Source organism: Schistocerca gregaria, chromosome 7, assembly GCF_023897955.1.
Source record: "Schistocerca gregaria isolate iqSchGreg1 chromosome 7, iqSchGreg1.2, whole genome shotgun sequence".
Taxonomy (NCBI): domain Eukaryota; kingdom Metazoa; phylum Arthropoda; class Insecta; order Orthoptera; family Acrididae; genus Schistocerca; species Schistocerca gregaria.
This window is the reverse complement of record NC_064926.1, coordinates 122,477,523-122,493,946: the sequence shown is the minus strand read 5'-3', so window position 1 is coordinate 122,493,946 and position 16,424 is coordinate 122,477,523.

Below are 16,424 nucleotides of genomic sequence, written 5' to 3'. Positions count from 1 at the left end.
TTTATGGCTGCTTAGTGATTCTGTGATGCATTTTCATGCCGTGAAAAAATAGGTTGAAAATTCTCACAAATTTGTGTTTTTACATCATTACAGACTTTTTGACATTTCGATTCAATGTTATGTAACTCAGTAGTTAGATCTTCGCGTGTTTGTTCAAGTGTGGTGTCTAACTTTTGAAGCTTTTGCTGTGTTTGTCTCTGATTTTGTTACATCACGTCTAACTTTTGAAGATTTTGTCCCATTTGTTTCTGATTTTGTTCAAGCGTTGTGTCTAACTTTTGTAGTCTTTTTCCCATTTGTTGCATTAACTGTAATAACAATGCATTGGTGTCTGAAACATGCAGTGCTATGCGGCAGTGCATTTGAACCGGCAATATTCGCATTTTGAAAAACAGAAAATGCGTCTTGACTTATTTGAGAAAACGGTGAGGACGCAAAACCTGAATCTACAGTATTTGCAAGATCGTGTCCTGTCATTTCGGATTCCTGAGGCGAGCTGTTGCAGACCGATAGATCGACAATGCTTCCCTGTTCACTAATTGTGTCACTGTCTACACCATTATTTGCAGCCCACTCCATTTCCCTATGCACAGTTACCAAATTACTACTTTGAACACTAGTTAATTAATTACACGGTGGCGCTAAAACACTGATTTCGTCTTTACTGTCACTTCTTAGTTTACTTTGAAGCCTAGTATTACATTTTTCACACGCCATTATTTTCACAATGTTTCACACGATAACACAGAAAAGCACAATTTGAAGAGCAAAATACGAAAAAACATTAGCATAGCACTGAAAATAATATATAGTTAATTGCAAGCGCAGCTGCGAAATACTTCGTGCAAATCTGCATGCATGCCACAACTGTTTTAATGTAGAACAATGAAAAACTACAACTACAAAGAAGATTCTCTCTACAATTACTCTCTAGCAATAAACAATAGCTACACTAATTACACAAACTACAAGAAAAAATCAGAAGATTCCAGTGAGGTGTCCTCTGGCAAGGGTCGACATATGAAACGTCCCCTTAGAAAAATTAATGAATTACTGTGCTGATAAACCTCTTACATTATTTGATTTTCAAACAGCTGAGCAGAACTGAACGTACTCAAACATTGCGCTCTTTACCTATTCTGATCAATTCTAAACTGACACACAATATATTTTAGCGCAACGCAATCTGACTTTCAATAATCCCTACAAGAGAATGGCCCTGACTAAATTAACCTATACGTTTCACAAATCACTTACCTCACAAAAATCTTCGTTACTCGAACTACTGCAATACAGCGAGCGCCACTACTGCCAGCTGTCCGCAGATCGTCTTCGTGCGGTAGCGTTCTAGCTTCCTACGCCCGGTTACCCGATTCCGGGCGGGGTCGGGGATTTCCTCTGCCTCGTGATGACTGGGTGTTTTGTGATGTCCTTAGGTTAGTTAGGTTTAAGTAGTTCTAAGTTCTAGGGTACTGATGACCGTCGATGTTAAGTCCCACAGTGCTCAGAGCCATATATAGGTTCATGATATCCAATATTACAAATTTACCGTCACCTCTGTCCCTACATCCACCACTGCTGGCGGCTCACCTCCAACTGCGCAACGCTACGCGCTGTTAACAGCCAACTGCCTAACACTACAATAGCGAGTATTCCAACAATGCCGACCAGCCTCAGACTGCACACAGCACAGTCAGTGATTTTCATACAGAGCACTACGTGGCCTTACCAATAAAAAAACCTAAACAGCCTACTTACAAAGTGAGGCACCCATTTGGGGAGGAGGAAACGAAACATCACGGATTGCGAGAGTACGCGATGTTATTTCAGTGATTATCGATCAAGTCAAATTTACTAATGGTTCAAATGGCTCTGAGCGCTATGGGACTTAACATCTGAGGTCATCAGTCCTCCAGAACTTGGAACTACGTAAACCTAACTAACCTAAGAACATCATACACATCCATGCCCGAAGCATGATTCTAACCTGCGACCGTAGCAGTTGCGCGGTTCTGGACTGAAGCGCCTAGAACCGCTCCGCCACTGCGGCCGGCTTTCAAACCTACAAAGAAATTTGCAGTATTAGCCCAATTATCAATATGTTTGATGCGCCATATTAACCGAAACAAAAAATTGCTGGTATCTATGATAATTGCTTTACAAATTCTTAATCTCAAATGACGCTTTTCCCGTTTGCTGTAATTGTTTTCCTCGAAACATAAAGTGAAGACTTAGTACGTTCAGTATGATAATTAACGGCCTTTCTTGTATATGTGGTGCACACCAAGTCACTCTGTAGTCGGATCACATCACAAGCATTGTAGAAGTGCGCTATTTAAAAACGAAGGTTCCTTACAAATCACCCCTCTCGACTGGTCCTGCGCACAACTTAGACGAGGCTGACGAGTGACCTAGATAAACTGCGTTCTTTCTTTTTTCTTACTGAGATGGGGAAGTACTGAAATCCACCGTATACGGCGGCTTGTTTGTCCTCTTCACATAAAATCTGCTTACCGATTTCTAAGCTCCTTCATACGATTAAAAAGAAACAGCACAGCAGGTAACTTGAACTTGGTAATATGCAACATGATTTTGTTGAACATCGAGAGTATAGTAAGCTTGCGTATCTCCTTCTGAAGAAACCTGACTCACCGCTGTAACTGGTCTCTGATATCTTGGATGCAGGCACTGCCACGGAGTTTACGTCCGATTTGGGTGCACATGTGTTCTGTGGGTTTGGATCTGGTCAACTTGCTAGCCATGGGAGTACCTCAACATCACACGGACAGTTCACACGGACAAGTGCCACGATATTGCGCTATGAGATGTAACAAATGAGGACGCAGGGTTTGCTAGACGTATCATTGTGACGTCAGAGTTCCCCAATCGCAACCATCTTTTAAATGACGACATACCGTATGACTCGCTACACCGTGACGCCTAGGGGGACGCCATTGGGTGCGTAATTGAAGGAATGGGATCAATGCCCAGGTCGCCGCCATACTCACTATCGATAGTCACCCGGGGTAGAGCGGAACCCCGTTTCGCCACTGAACACAATGGGATGCCATTCATCGGCAATCTATGCATTCCGGTCCCGGCACCAGGCAGCCGTATGTTTTGTTAACGCAGCCTACGCATGAGACGATAATTCCAGAGTGCGGCTGCAGCTCATTTCCATGTAATGGTGCACGCTATTACACGTCATCTGTAATTTGTTTTTGGATGGCTTACGGTGATATGAAGGAGTTTCGTTGTGCTTGGTGTACAATAAGTCAATCCTGCTTTGTGGTGGTCACTTACCTGAGCAGTCCAGCATTTGACCACTGTTACATATGAGTGCCCCACCACTCTGGATATTTCGCGATTCGACCAACCAGTCAAATGGTGACCCATAATGCGGCTCTTTTCGAAATCTGTCAGGGGCTAATGACGTTGTTTCATAAGGGTACAGGGCGTCTCCGTTCCCTTCACAATCACTCAACATGTGACGCTCTTCACGTCCCTTATATACCGTACCAGGGCCTTGTGACAACACTAACCATGAACTACTCTAATGGAGTATGGTGGCCATTTTACTTGTTCACAGAGAACTAAAACTCTGTTTACACACCCACCGATGCAGTGTACGCATACGAAATTACTGTGACATCCGACCACGTCTTCTGCGTGCTTCACATTTCTGCTAGACAAATGCTTAAAGTGATGTCATAACACGATACACAGACTATAGTTCAGAAAATTTTTAAATCTTGCACATAGTTAGCAAACGAAGATTTCTGGATACGCGTGAAGAATTAGAAATTTATATTTCTAATCGAAAAACCTGAATAAATTCTTAAATGACCACGATAAGTTCGCAAGGGATCCACATTTTAATATTTTGGACAACATTTTAAAAACACCTATCATTCTACACCTACGTACATACTCCGAAAGCTTCTGTTCGATGTATGGTGGAAACACTAAAAGTCATTCACTTTCCTGTTCCATCCGCAAACAGAGCCACTGGTAAACAACTATTTATATCCTTCCGTGCGAGCCGTGTTCTTCGCGGTCCCGACGCGAGTTGTGTGTTGGTGGCAGGTGGGATCGTTCTGCAATCGGCCTCAATTGCCAATCCTCTAGGATTTCTCAGCAATGTTTCCCGAAAAGAGACTTTCCTTCGCTCCACGGATTCCCATTTGAGAGCATGGACTCTTCCGGTAACATGCGCATGCTCTTCGAATGCACTGGCAACAAGCTTAGCAACACGTCCCTGAATTGCTTCGACGTTCTCCTTTAATGTAGCCTAATTGGAATCCAAAACAATGGAGCTGTACCAAAGAATAGTTCGCATGAGAGTTTTCTTCGCAGTCTCCTCTACAGATTTTCAGAAGCCTCCCAGAAAGTGAAGTCAACCGCTTTGCAACGACACCACCAAGATATTTAAGAGATGTGAATATGACAAGCGGCACAATACAAATACTGTATTGGAACCTTACAGGACAGTATTTGCTATTCATCTTCATTAACCTACATTTGTTTGCTGATAGATGACGTATAAAGCTACAAGTAAACGGCACGACGCTTCGTCTGCTGCTGCCCGCGGGGTCTAAGTAAGAGCGCTGGCAGCAAGGAAGTGACCACGTATGTTGTATGCAGGACGACACACTACCGTTCCCTCTGCTGGTCGAAACAGAAATAATCTGCATCACAGACGTTCAACAAAAAATTTTATTTGTAAGATACTGTTTTCTCAATGTGGAAATTTAAGGAACGTTTTAAAAATATTATTTTAATGATGTACTGTCTTACCAAATTATGTAATCCTGATTTTCACAGATGCATCATATTTGTATCATAATATATGGTAATTGCAGGATTTCCGATGCCGATTGATGCATGTCATTAACTGGAGTATTCGTGTGTGTTCTGTGAAAATGTTCATTAAATGTTTTATTGATATATTACTGATTCCATGCATGCTGCTGCGAAATGGTAGGTCGTCAACCGTATAACATTGAGGTAGTTTGACAAAATTTATGCATGATTGTGTCGTTCCGATGAAACAGTGTCCACGACGACTGATATATCAGTGAGCGTAGCTGTTGCTCACAGTTCCTGTATGAAGCAGTTCCTGCCTTATGGTACCATGTGCAACTATTGGTAGTTAAGATTAATAACGATGTGTGTGTTTTGACAATGGACAAGCTTGCCCGAAAGCAGTAATGATTACAGCAATAAATTGTATATCCTTGCAACTGAGAAGGACAAAGTAAAAATTTAACAAATGTCCTCATTATTGGTATATGTCACTAGCAAATGTTTAGCTTGTCACTAATCCACCTGCGGATCAATTTTTATGTACAGTAAACATGTGTAAGTATATTCAGTGGCCGCGGGGTTTAGCTGCGTGGTCTTGGGCGCCTTGTCACTGTTCGCGCGGCTGCTCCCGAAGGAGGTTCGAGTCCTCCCTCGGGCATGGGTGTGTGTGTGTGTTATCCTTAGCTTAAGTTAGATTAAGTAGTGTGTAAGCTTAGGGACCGATGACCACAGCAGTTTGGTCTCATAGGATCTTACCACAAATTTCCTATATTCAGTAGCAACGTGCTTCACGCAGTATAGGAAGCGAAGTCTGTATTTTATAGTACGACACTACTTTATTTTACGTATTTTATTGTATTTTAATTTTGACGTAATCTGCACCACATCTCTTTTAATTTTTAAAACTTATTTGTTTTGTAGTTGTGACGACAGCTGATGCCACCAAAACCTGTCGTTTCCTTGGAAATAAATGTAATTGTGTGAGCTAATTAAACTATTCTCAGTACAATAATTGACAGTGCATTACATCTAGATATCTATCTACATCTACATCTGCACCTAAATAGCTACTCTGAAAGTCACACTCAAGTGCCTGGCAGACGGTACATCGAACCACCTTCACACTAATTCTGTGTTATTTCCCGCTCGACAAAAACGAACACCTATATCTTTCCGTGCAAGTTCTGATTTCCCTTATTGTATTATGATGATCGTTTCTCCATATGTAAGTCGGCGTCAACAAAATACATTCGCATTCGGAGTAGAAAGCTGGTGCTCGAAATTTCGTGAGAAGATTGCGCCGCAACTAAGAACGCCTTTCTTTTAATTATGTCCAACCCAAATCCTCAATCATGTCAGTGACACTCTCCTCTATTTCGTGACAATACAAAACGTGCTGCCCTTCTTTGAACTTTCTCGATGTACTCCGTTAATTCCGTCTGGTAAGGATCGAAGACCACGCAGCAGTACTCCAAAAGAGGAAAGGCAAGGGTAATGAGGCAGTCTATTATGTCTGTTGCATTTTCTAAGTGTTCTGCCAATAAAACGCAGTCTTTGGTTTGTTTTCATCACAAAATTTTCAGTGTATATTTTACAACTTAAATTGTTAGTATATGCAATTCCTAGCTATTTAATTGAATTTAATGCCTTTAGGTTAGACTGATTTATCGTGTAACCGAAGTTTAAAAGATTCTTTTTAGCACACATGTGGATGACCTCACACTTTTCATTATTTAGGCCAACAGCAATTTTCACGCCATCCAGAAATCTTTTCTGAATCTTTTTGCAATTTGTTATGATCAGACTAATGAGTTTACTAGACGATAAATGATAGCATCATCTGAAAACAACATAATACGGCTGTACAGATTGTCACCTAAATAGTTTATATAGATCAGGAACAGCACAGGGGCTATAACACTACCTTGGAGAACCCCAGAAATTATGTCTGTTTTACTCGATGACTTTACGTCAGTTATTAAGAACTGTGTTCTCTCTGACAGGAAATGACAAATCCAGTAACATATTAAGACGATATTCCATAAGCATGCAATTTCACTACAGGTCGCTTGAGGTACAACGTCAAAAGCTTTCTGGAAATCTAGAAATACCGAATCAATTTTAAATCCATTGTGTGTAAATTCGCGTGTGTAAAGAGCTAGCTGTGATTCACAGAATGATGTTCTCTAAAGTCGTCTTGACTGTGTGTCAGTAGCCCGTTTTCTTCGAGATAACTCATACTGTTCGAACACAATATATGTTCCAAAATCCTGCTGGATATCAAATCGACGTTGATAGTATGAGCCTGCAATTTAGTTGGTTACTCCTACTAGGTTTCTTAAATGTTGGTGTGACAAGTAAGACTTTCCAGTCTGTCGGTACAGATCTTTCGTCGAGGGAGCGGTTGTAAATGATTGTTAAGTATGGAGCTTTTGCATGAGAATACTCGGAAAGGAACATAATTGGTATACAGTCTGGACTGGAAGACTTGCTTTTATTAAGTGATTTAAGTTGCTTCACTACTCCGAGGATTATTTACTTCGACGTTACTCATGTTAGCAGCTGTTCTTCATTCGTATTCTGGAATATTTATTTCGTCTTCTTTTTGGAAGGCATTTCAGAAGGCTGTGTTTAGTAACTCTGCCTTTGCAGCAGTTTCTTCGATAATATCTCCATTGCTATCGCGTAGAGAAGGCACTGATTGTTTCTTCCCGCTAACATACGTCACACACGACCAGAATCACTTTGGATTTTCAGCCCGGTTTCGAGACAATTTTCCGTTGTGAAAACTGTCATAATAATCTTGCACTGAAGTCCGCGCTAAATTTCGAGCTTCTGTAAAAGTTCACCAATCTTGGAGATTTTTGGGTTCGTTTTCATTTGGCATACTTTTTTCGTTGTTTCTGGAGCAGTGTACTGACCCATTTTGTACACCAAGGGGGTCAGCTCCGTCCTTCGTTAATCTTTTTGGTACAAATCTCTCGATACTATTTCTTTGTACACAAATCACATCTGCTCTACACTTGCATTGTTAGTTTATAAGGAAGGGAGATTGTCTCTCAACAAGGCGTCAAGTGAATTTTTATCTGTTTTTTTGAATAGGTATATTTTTCGTTTATTTTTGGAGGATTTGGGGGTACAATACTCAATTTAGCTACGGTAATCCTTTGTTCACAAATCCCTGTATTCGTTTTGATGCTCGATATTATTACCTCAGGATTATTAGTTACTAAGACGTCAAGAGTGTTTTCACTACTGTTTGCTATTCGAGCGGGCTCGTGAACTAATTGTTCCAAATAATTTTCAGAGAATGCGCTTAGGACAATTTCGGATGATGTTTTATGCTTACGTCATGATTTAAATACGCATTTTCGTCAACGTACCAAATGTAAATTGGTGTCAATGCCAACTATAACTGTATGAGTGGAGTACGTGTTACAAATCAGACCCAAGTTTTCCCTGAGCCTTTCAGCAATAGTGCCATCTGCGTTGGGACGTCAGTAAAGGGATCCAGTCCTTTCCTGTTGACAAGATTTACCACTACCCATACTAACTCGCAGGAAGTATTTAATTCAATTTCACAACAAGATAAACTATTTCTTACAGTAACAAACACGCCACCGCCAACTCTGTTTACTCTCTGAACACCATTAGGTCATTTGCAAAAATTTCCGCTGAACTTATCTCCGGCTTTACCCATCTTTCAATGCATATAACGACTTGAGCATCAGTGCTTTCTGTTAGCCTTTGGAGCTGTGGCACTTTCCCAACACAGCTGCGACAATTTACAACTGTTATATCGATAGTTCCTGTATCTACGTTCTTCATATATTCTACCTGCATACTTTGAGACTAAAACCCTTTTTGTACTTCCCCGAGACTGTCTAACCTAAAGCACTGCGCAATTCACGGCACACAGCCCCTGCTACTCGTGTAACCGCCTCCTGCATGAAGTGGACTCCTGACCTATTCAGCGGAATCCGAAACCCAGCCACCCTGTGGCGCAAGTCGAGGAATCTCCAGTCTACACGGATGCATAAATTGTCTGAGCCTCTAATTTAGACCCTCCACTTGGCTCTGTACCAAATATCCACAATCGGTCCTGTCAACTAAGTTGCAAATGGTGAGCTCTGCTTTCATCTCGCAAGCAAGTTTTGCAGCCTTTACCACTTCTGTTAGCCGCTTAAAACAAAAAAAAAAAAATCTCTACTAATCCAAAGTGACATGAGCCACATCTGCAGTCGGCTAAGCCCTGTGCTCTTCACGGCATCCGGAAGGACCCTTCCCAAGCCTGGAATGACTCCACCTGGTATGCACACGGAGTGCAAATTGGCTTTGTTCTTCTCACTGACAGCGAAGTCCCTAAGGGACCTCACAATGCGCCTAGCATTGGAACTCCCAATCACCAATAACCTCACTCTCTCTGATTGCCCGGATCTTCCTAGATAAGAGGTTCATCTGAAACACGAGAAACCACTGCATCTGGCTGAGGGGCAGTGTCAGACACCGTCAGTACCTGGATCGTGATCGTCAGACTAACCGGAGAGGCCTCATGTGCCCCCCCTGGGATGTCTTTCGCCGCCTGCCACGCCTCGAGGCCACCTCCCACTCAACCTCGTGTGAGTGACCAACCCCAATAACTGGGCTGGTCACCGGTGCGGGCCGATTAGCGGACTCAGACCTGTTGGATCCCCGCAGCTGGCCCACAACAGTGATGCCCATCCACTGCAGCTTCAAGCTGTGTAATCGAAGCCATCACAGCCTGGAGCTGAGAGCGAAGTGTCACCAACTCGGCTCGCATCCGCACACAAGCATCACAGTGCCTACCCATACTAAAGACCGTGGAAAAGTACTCTAAACGGACAAACAAGATTAATCGACACGCGTTACAGAACTCTGCTCTGGACGGAGGAAAACGAAAAACTGTGTCCAATAAATTAGATTAAGAGGCAGAGATTCAAAAACTGAACTACGAAAGCACACAGTTGAGACTAAATAGTTCTCTCCTGATTTTGGACATGTAATATGTCACAAAATCTTTACCATCAAAAACAGTCTTGACCACAATTTATTTACTACGGTGAGCGGTTTCGACCGCTTATTTTTGTATTCACAGCTACCCTTCATATCTGAAGGCCGGATCCCCTATCCGCAACCTGGGGATGCGCTGTGCCGTGGTGGCAGGGGCCCACGAGACAGTCGCGGATAGACGGTTGGGAGCAGGCGATGTCATGATGAACCATCCCTGTTTCTTCTACTCTTACTACTGAATCTATTCATCAAGAATCAGCAACATTAATGCGCATGGATACCTTTGAAGTAAAATATACTGGAGGTAAAATAGGTTCCCATCCGGATCTCCGGGCGGAACCTCTTCAAAGAGATTCAGGCCGAAAGGAACTTTCAGGTTAGGAACATGGAACGTTAATAGTTTGAACAGGCCAGGAACATTCCAGACATTACTACACGAATTAGATAGATACAATGTAGACATTACAGCTATTCAAGAAACTCGGTGGCAGGGGGAGGGTAGCATAAACAGGAATAATTATACATTTTTCAATGGAGGTGCAGAAGCTCACAGTTTCGGAACAGGTTTCGCAGTATAGAGAAAAGTGCTTCACGCAATCAGAGATATAAGGTTCATTAGCGACCGACTATCAGTTATAGTGTTGTCCGGCAGGTGGAATAGGCTAGTAGTAATTAATGTACACGCACCAACTGAGGACACTGAAGAGGTTGTTAAAGATGGCTTTTATGAAGAACTGGATCAACTGTGGGATGAGTTCTCCTCGTATGATATAAAACTAATCATAGGTGATTTTAATGCGAAGATAGGAAAGCAGGAAGCATTCCGGCCTGCAATTGGGAAAGAAAGTTTGCATAACATTTCGAATGATAATGGCACAAGTGTGGTTAATTTTGCTGTTTTCAAAAGACATGATTGTTGAGAGCAAATATTTCAAAAGGAAGGACATTCATAAAGCAACTTAGGTCTCTCCGGATGGACACACCCGAAACCAAATTGATCATGTTCTTGTAGATCGGAGATGGCACACTAGTATAGAATATGTTAGGGCTTTCAGAGGAGCAGACCGCGATTCTGATCATTTTCTTGTAGTTGCCAAAGTTCACCAACGGCTATCTACAGCAACATCAAGGTGTCACAATGCAGAGCTTGCTAGGTTCGACACTAACAAGCTAAATGATGAAAACTTTAGAAGATGGTACATGATAGAAATTACAAATTGGTTTGATGCTCTCAGGACAAGCGAAGATCAAGAAGAGGATGTTAATAAACAGTGGATCAGTATGAGGAACAATATCAAAGAGGCAGCGAAGGTCACAATAGGTACAATTAAGAAGAACAGGAGGGAACCGTGGTTTGATGAGGAATGCAAGAAATTGATAGAGGAAAGGAGAAAAGCGCGATTAGTTTGGGATAGAATGGGAGACAGAAAACGAGAGGTGTTCTTGAACTTGAGAAGGGAAGTTGGTCGTAGGCTATGGGCAAAGAAGAGGGATTATTTGAACAATCAAATTACAAAAATGGAAACAAACAGTAAAACAAAAAACATTAGGGAACTTTGTCTAGACATAAATTGGTATAGGAAGGGCTTCAAGGATAGGACAAATGCGCTTCGAGGGGATGCTGGGGGAATACGGACAGACCCCAGTGCTATATTAAGTAAATTGAGGGCGTATTTTGAGCATCTATTAAATGTACACCAGGAAGCAGAAAATGAGCAGGCGTACGAAATACATACAGCAGAACCCCAGATACCTCATCCAACGTTAAAGGAAGTAAGAAGCGCAATCAACAAATTGAAAAACCATAAAGCACCAGGATCAGATCGCATAACTGCAGAATTAGTTCAAAACGGGGGACAGAAATTGGTGGAAGTAGTTCACAAAGTTGTAAGTAGTCTGTTTAGGTTTTCTTATTGGTAACGCCGCTTAGCGCTCGGTATGAAAAATCACTGGGTGTGCTGTGCGCAGTCTGTGTTTAGTTTGCATTGTTGTCTGCCATTGTAGTGTTGAGCTGCGGCAGCAGGATGCTAACAGCGCGTAGCGTTGCGCAGTTGGAGGTGAGCCGCCAGCAGTGGTGGACGTGGGGAGAGAGATGGCGGAGTTTTGAATTTTGTAAGAATTGGTGTTACGAACTGATATATATATTATGACTATTAAGGTAAATACATTGTTTGTTCTGTATTAAAATCTTTCATTTGCTAACTATGCCTATCAGTAGTTAGTGCCTTCAGTAGTTTGAATCTTTTATTTAGCTGGCAGTAGTGGCGCTCGCTGTATTGCAGTAGCTTGAGAAACGAAGATTTTTGTGAGGTAAGTGATTTGTGAAACGTATAGGTTAATGCTAGTCAGGGCCATTCTTTTGTATGGATTATTGAAAGTCAGATTGCGTTGCACTAAAAATATTGTGTGTCAGTTTAAGCACAGTCGTGTACAATTGTTCTAAGGGGACGTTTCATATGTCGACCCTTAGCCGAGGATACCTCACTGGAATCTTCTGATTTTTTTCCTTGTAGTTTGTGTAATTAGTGTAGCTTTTGTTTATTGCTAGCGCGTAATTGTAGAGAGAATCTCCTTTGTAGTTGCAGTCTTTCATTGTTGCACAGTAAAACAGTTGTGGCACACATGCAGATTTGCACCAAGTATTTCGCAGCTGCGCTTGCAATTAACTACATATTATTTGCTATGTTAATGTGTTCTCTTATTTTTGCTCTTCAAATTGTGTTTTTCTGTGTTGTCGTGTTAAATATTGTGACAATAATGTCGTGTGAAAAACGTAACACTAGGCTCCAAAGTAAACTGATAAATAATAGTGACGACGAGCGTAGCTTACCAGCACCACTGTGTAATGAATTAACAGATATTCAAAGTAGTAATTTGGTAACTATGTATAGAGAAATGGAGCGGGCGTCAAATAATGGTGTAGACAGTGAAACAGGTAGTGAACAGGGAAGCATTATCGATGGATCGGTCGGCAACAGCTCGCCTCAGGAATCCGAAATGACAGAACACAATATTGCAAATAATGTAGACTTAGGTTTTGGGTCCTCACCGTTTTCTCAAATAAATCAAGACAAATCAACACAAATCGTGACCAAAACAGATACCACCCATATGACAACCACTGGCGGAGTAATAGTTCCAGAGAAAGATCGCCTTTCTGTAGTAATGAATATTACACAGACAATCATAGAAACAGACAATATGGCAACCATAGCTATTATTATCACGGGAGACAGAATAATTTAATACGCGCAGTTACGGTTCAGGGAGAAATTCTCCACCACGTGACCGACAAGAAAGAAACTATGGAATCTACCGGCATGACGAAAGACGATATGATCGTAACGACAGACCTGAATTTCATCAGAACTGGCGGGATTCAAACAGAGCTGGGCCCTCTCAACAAGGTGAATTTGTAGAAGTTAGGTCTCCTATTCCCAATAACGACGTACGCCAACAAAGAGATAGCAGACAATGACTCGCACCGCAGGCAGCCACGTGCGCCAGCTGGCTCAGAGAAAAATAACATAGACGCTAACCTTGAGAAAAATTCCAGTATTCTTTACCTACGTATACTGCATTATAATTGTGTTCAAGTTGAAACTCTGCTTACTAGGAAGAAAGATTGCACCACATTTCACATGTAAAACCGTTTATTGAAAGATAATCTGCTTTATAACTTAGTCTTTTCCACAAAACATTTCACTTCACATTTCTAGTATGCTTTGTCACACTGAGAAACTGTTAACATGCAACAATGTTTTGAAGTTAACTATCCAGTTGGAACCCAGGGAACATTTTAAAACAGAAATTACGAATGCATTGTTATAGTGAACAGACGACACAGTGTTGTTATTTGTACATTCTTGCTTGTTAGTTGCACGATTACGTAACGACTATAAGGCTTACATACTTAGATCAAATACTGTTAATGAGATTTTAATGCAACATTTTGGTTTAGTTGAAAAGACATTCTTTATTTGAAGTACTTTCTGTGAGATTAAAGATGACTTAGCATTTGGTTTCTTTGACAGCTACACGATTATATCACGACGCTACTAATGTGTCACACAATTTACATTGTGCTTTTGCGGTCTATCTGTTTTATATCTGCACAGTTTTTCTGAATTCTTCTGGAAAGGAAAACATGTTTTAGTAGTAACTTTTGTGGTATAGCTACAAGGAGACAGCTTTTTCTGTAGCACAACAATACGTTATAGTACAGTACTGTCTTCATCACGGCAATAAGCGTAATAACTAAGATATTTCTACGCAAAGCAATTCACTTCCTTTATTACGAGGTAAGTACATTGACTTCAGCAGAACTTTGCTTACAGAGGACGATAACTACGACACTTCCACATAATTATCTTACAACAAGACGCACAGTTTATCGCTACAGTACACGTATTTGAGTGATTAATTTTGTACTTAAAACATTTATTTTTAAAGATATTTGAAGTACAATGATACAAAGGTTTTCGGTGATACATTTCATTCCATTGCTGTAATCTGTAACACCTGAGGATATAATCACATTAATCCTCAGGGGGGTACACGCTTACTTTGTGTATCATGTGTTTGGCAAGCACAAGGAACCCTAGCTAATATGGTATTTGTTTATACAAGTTTACACATCGGTACCATATTTCTCTAACACATAAATTACACAGCTATCTGATCATTTAACTGAGAGAGACAAACATTTACTTTACTACATCAGTGACAGATGTTTACGTGATTACACCATTGAATAACTTCACACTTATGAAATTGTATTTTGTCTGTACTTTGTGAACTGTTCATACTTTTTCAGAACCATTGTGATACTATGAGAGCTTTGAATGATGTATTTGGTATGGGATCATGATTTTTAAAGTACGTTTGAGGCAGATGACACTTGACATGAGCAGAGAAATTTTTTTAAGGTTTTGAAATTATTGGAGGAAGCTACAACGTTTTTGAGAATTGACTGAGATGTTATGATATTATTACGATGACGATGTGTATTATGCTGTTGCGCTATGTTTATGATAAATAAACTGATGCTATTTGATTATGCTACGTATCTGTTATGATGAAAAATTGAAGAAGTGTCTACGAATATGTGTATATGTAATAAAGGCAAGGAATAACGAGTAGTGGTTAGGGACTCTGGTTTGTGAAAAAGGTTGTTGGAAACCAAGAATCGTACTTTAAGAGTTATGAAATGTATGTAAATGCGTGAATGTATTACAATGCCGATGAAAATTTTTTGGACACTATTATATTTAAAGGATTTTGTTTTTACAGATTTGTAACGCAAATTCTCAACCTGTGAAAATATTTTTATATGTGACTGTCTCTGTAGCGGAAACTGACGTCGTAAATTTTTCAGTAAGAAAGGTAAGTGACCACCTGCACGTAATGCGTCGTGGGCACCCAGCTGCGCGACAGGCGCCTGGAAAAAAAAGCCATTAGTGTGTGCCTGTCAGAGGCACAGGTGGAGAAAAAAAAAAGGGTCTCATTATCCTCGCTGTTGACATTTTTTTGTAGAAAGCGTCGCAAATACGACACGCTCAAACTTGAAAACATATGATTACACTGTGGAGCTCTTAATTTATGATATTTACTAAAATGCCTAATGAAACGACGAGAAACATTTCATGGCTATTGTCCTGCTAGTTGAGAGAAATGCCATGTGGCTTGCTTTATGCATTTATTTACTCATTTTGTTTAATATCTAGTTTCTAACTGCACTGAAGCATAGGTTAACATAAATTTTATTGATGTACTAATATAAATATTTTATGCCTACAGATCCAGTAAATAATAACTTTATGATGTACTTAAAAAAAACGAAGTAGCACAAAAAGACATTTCCCTTCACAGAAATTGCATACAGAATTGTCTTTTCAAGTACATGGTAATATTTTTTTACAATAAATTTTTGTGGTGCACCACTTTAATTGCATAGACATTAAGATGTGAATAGACATTGTCCTTATCTGCATTGTTGTCTTTAGTGTAACATTTTTTCTGATTGAGCTTTGTCATGTTTAGGTATAAGTTATAGCATTTGCTGCGGCTGTTTGCTATTCATAGTGCTACTGAATGTCACTTTGTATTACTAGGTTAAGCCAATTTTATTATTCATTTATTTTTCTTGTTTGCTGCGCATTGCCTTATATTAGTTGTAATATTGCTGCCTTTTTTTGCCAATTTCCATTTTTTTAACATTGCTGTTTGTGTAAATTGTTTTGTGCTGCTGCATTGCCTCATCCCTTAGTTTAGCATCTGAGCTCAGTAGATTTAAGTTAGCTTAAGAGGAGGTAGACTATATAAGAAACTAACTATGATGAATTGGAAGAAAAGCATTGAGAAGCTTTAAGAAAATGGTTTGGCCAAAAAAGTAGTGTACAGTGGAGAAAAACTATTTTTGAAAGAGGATGTGAACAGAATACAGAAAGCAGGTTTAGATAGGACTTTTTGGGAATAATGATGAATTAAGGGAGATCTCTATGCAAAATACTGCAGTCAAACAAACCCTGTCCTTTCCATGCGTTATCCCACTATGTGTTTGTGTACCCTTGTGTATTTGTTTTCTT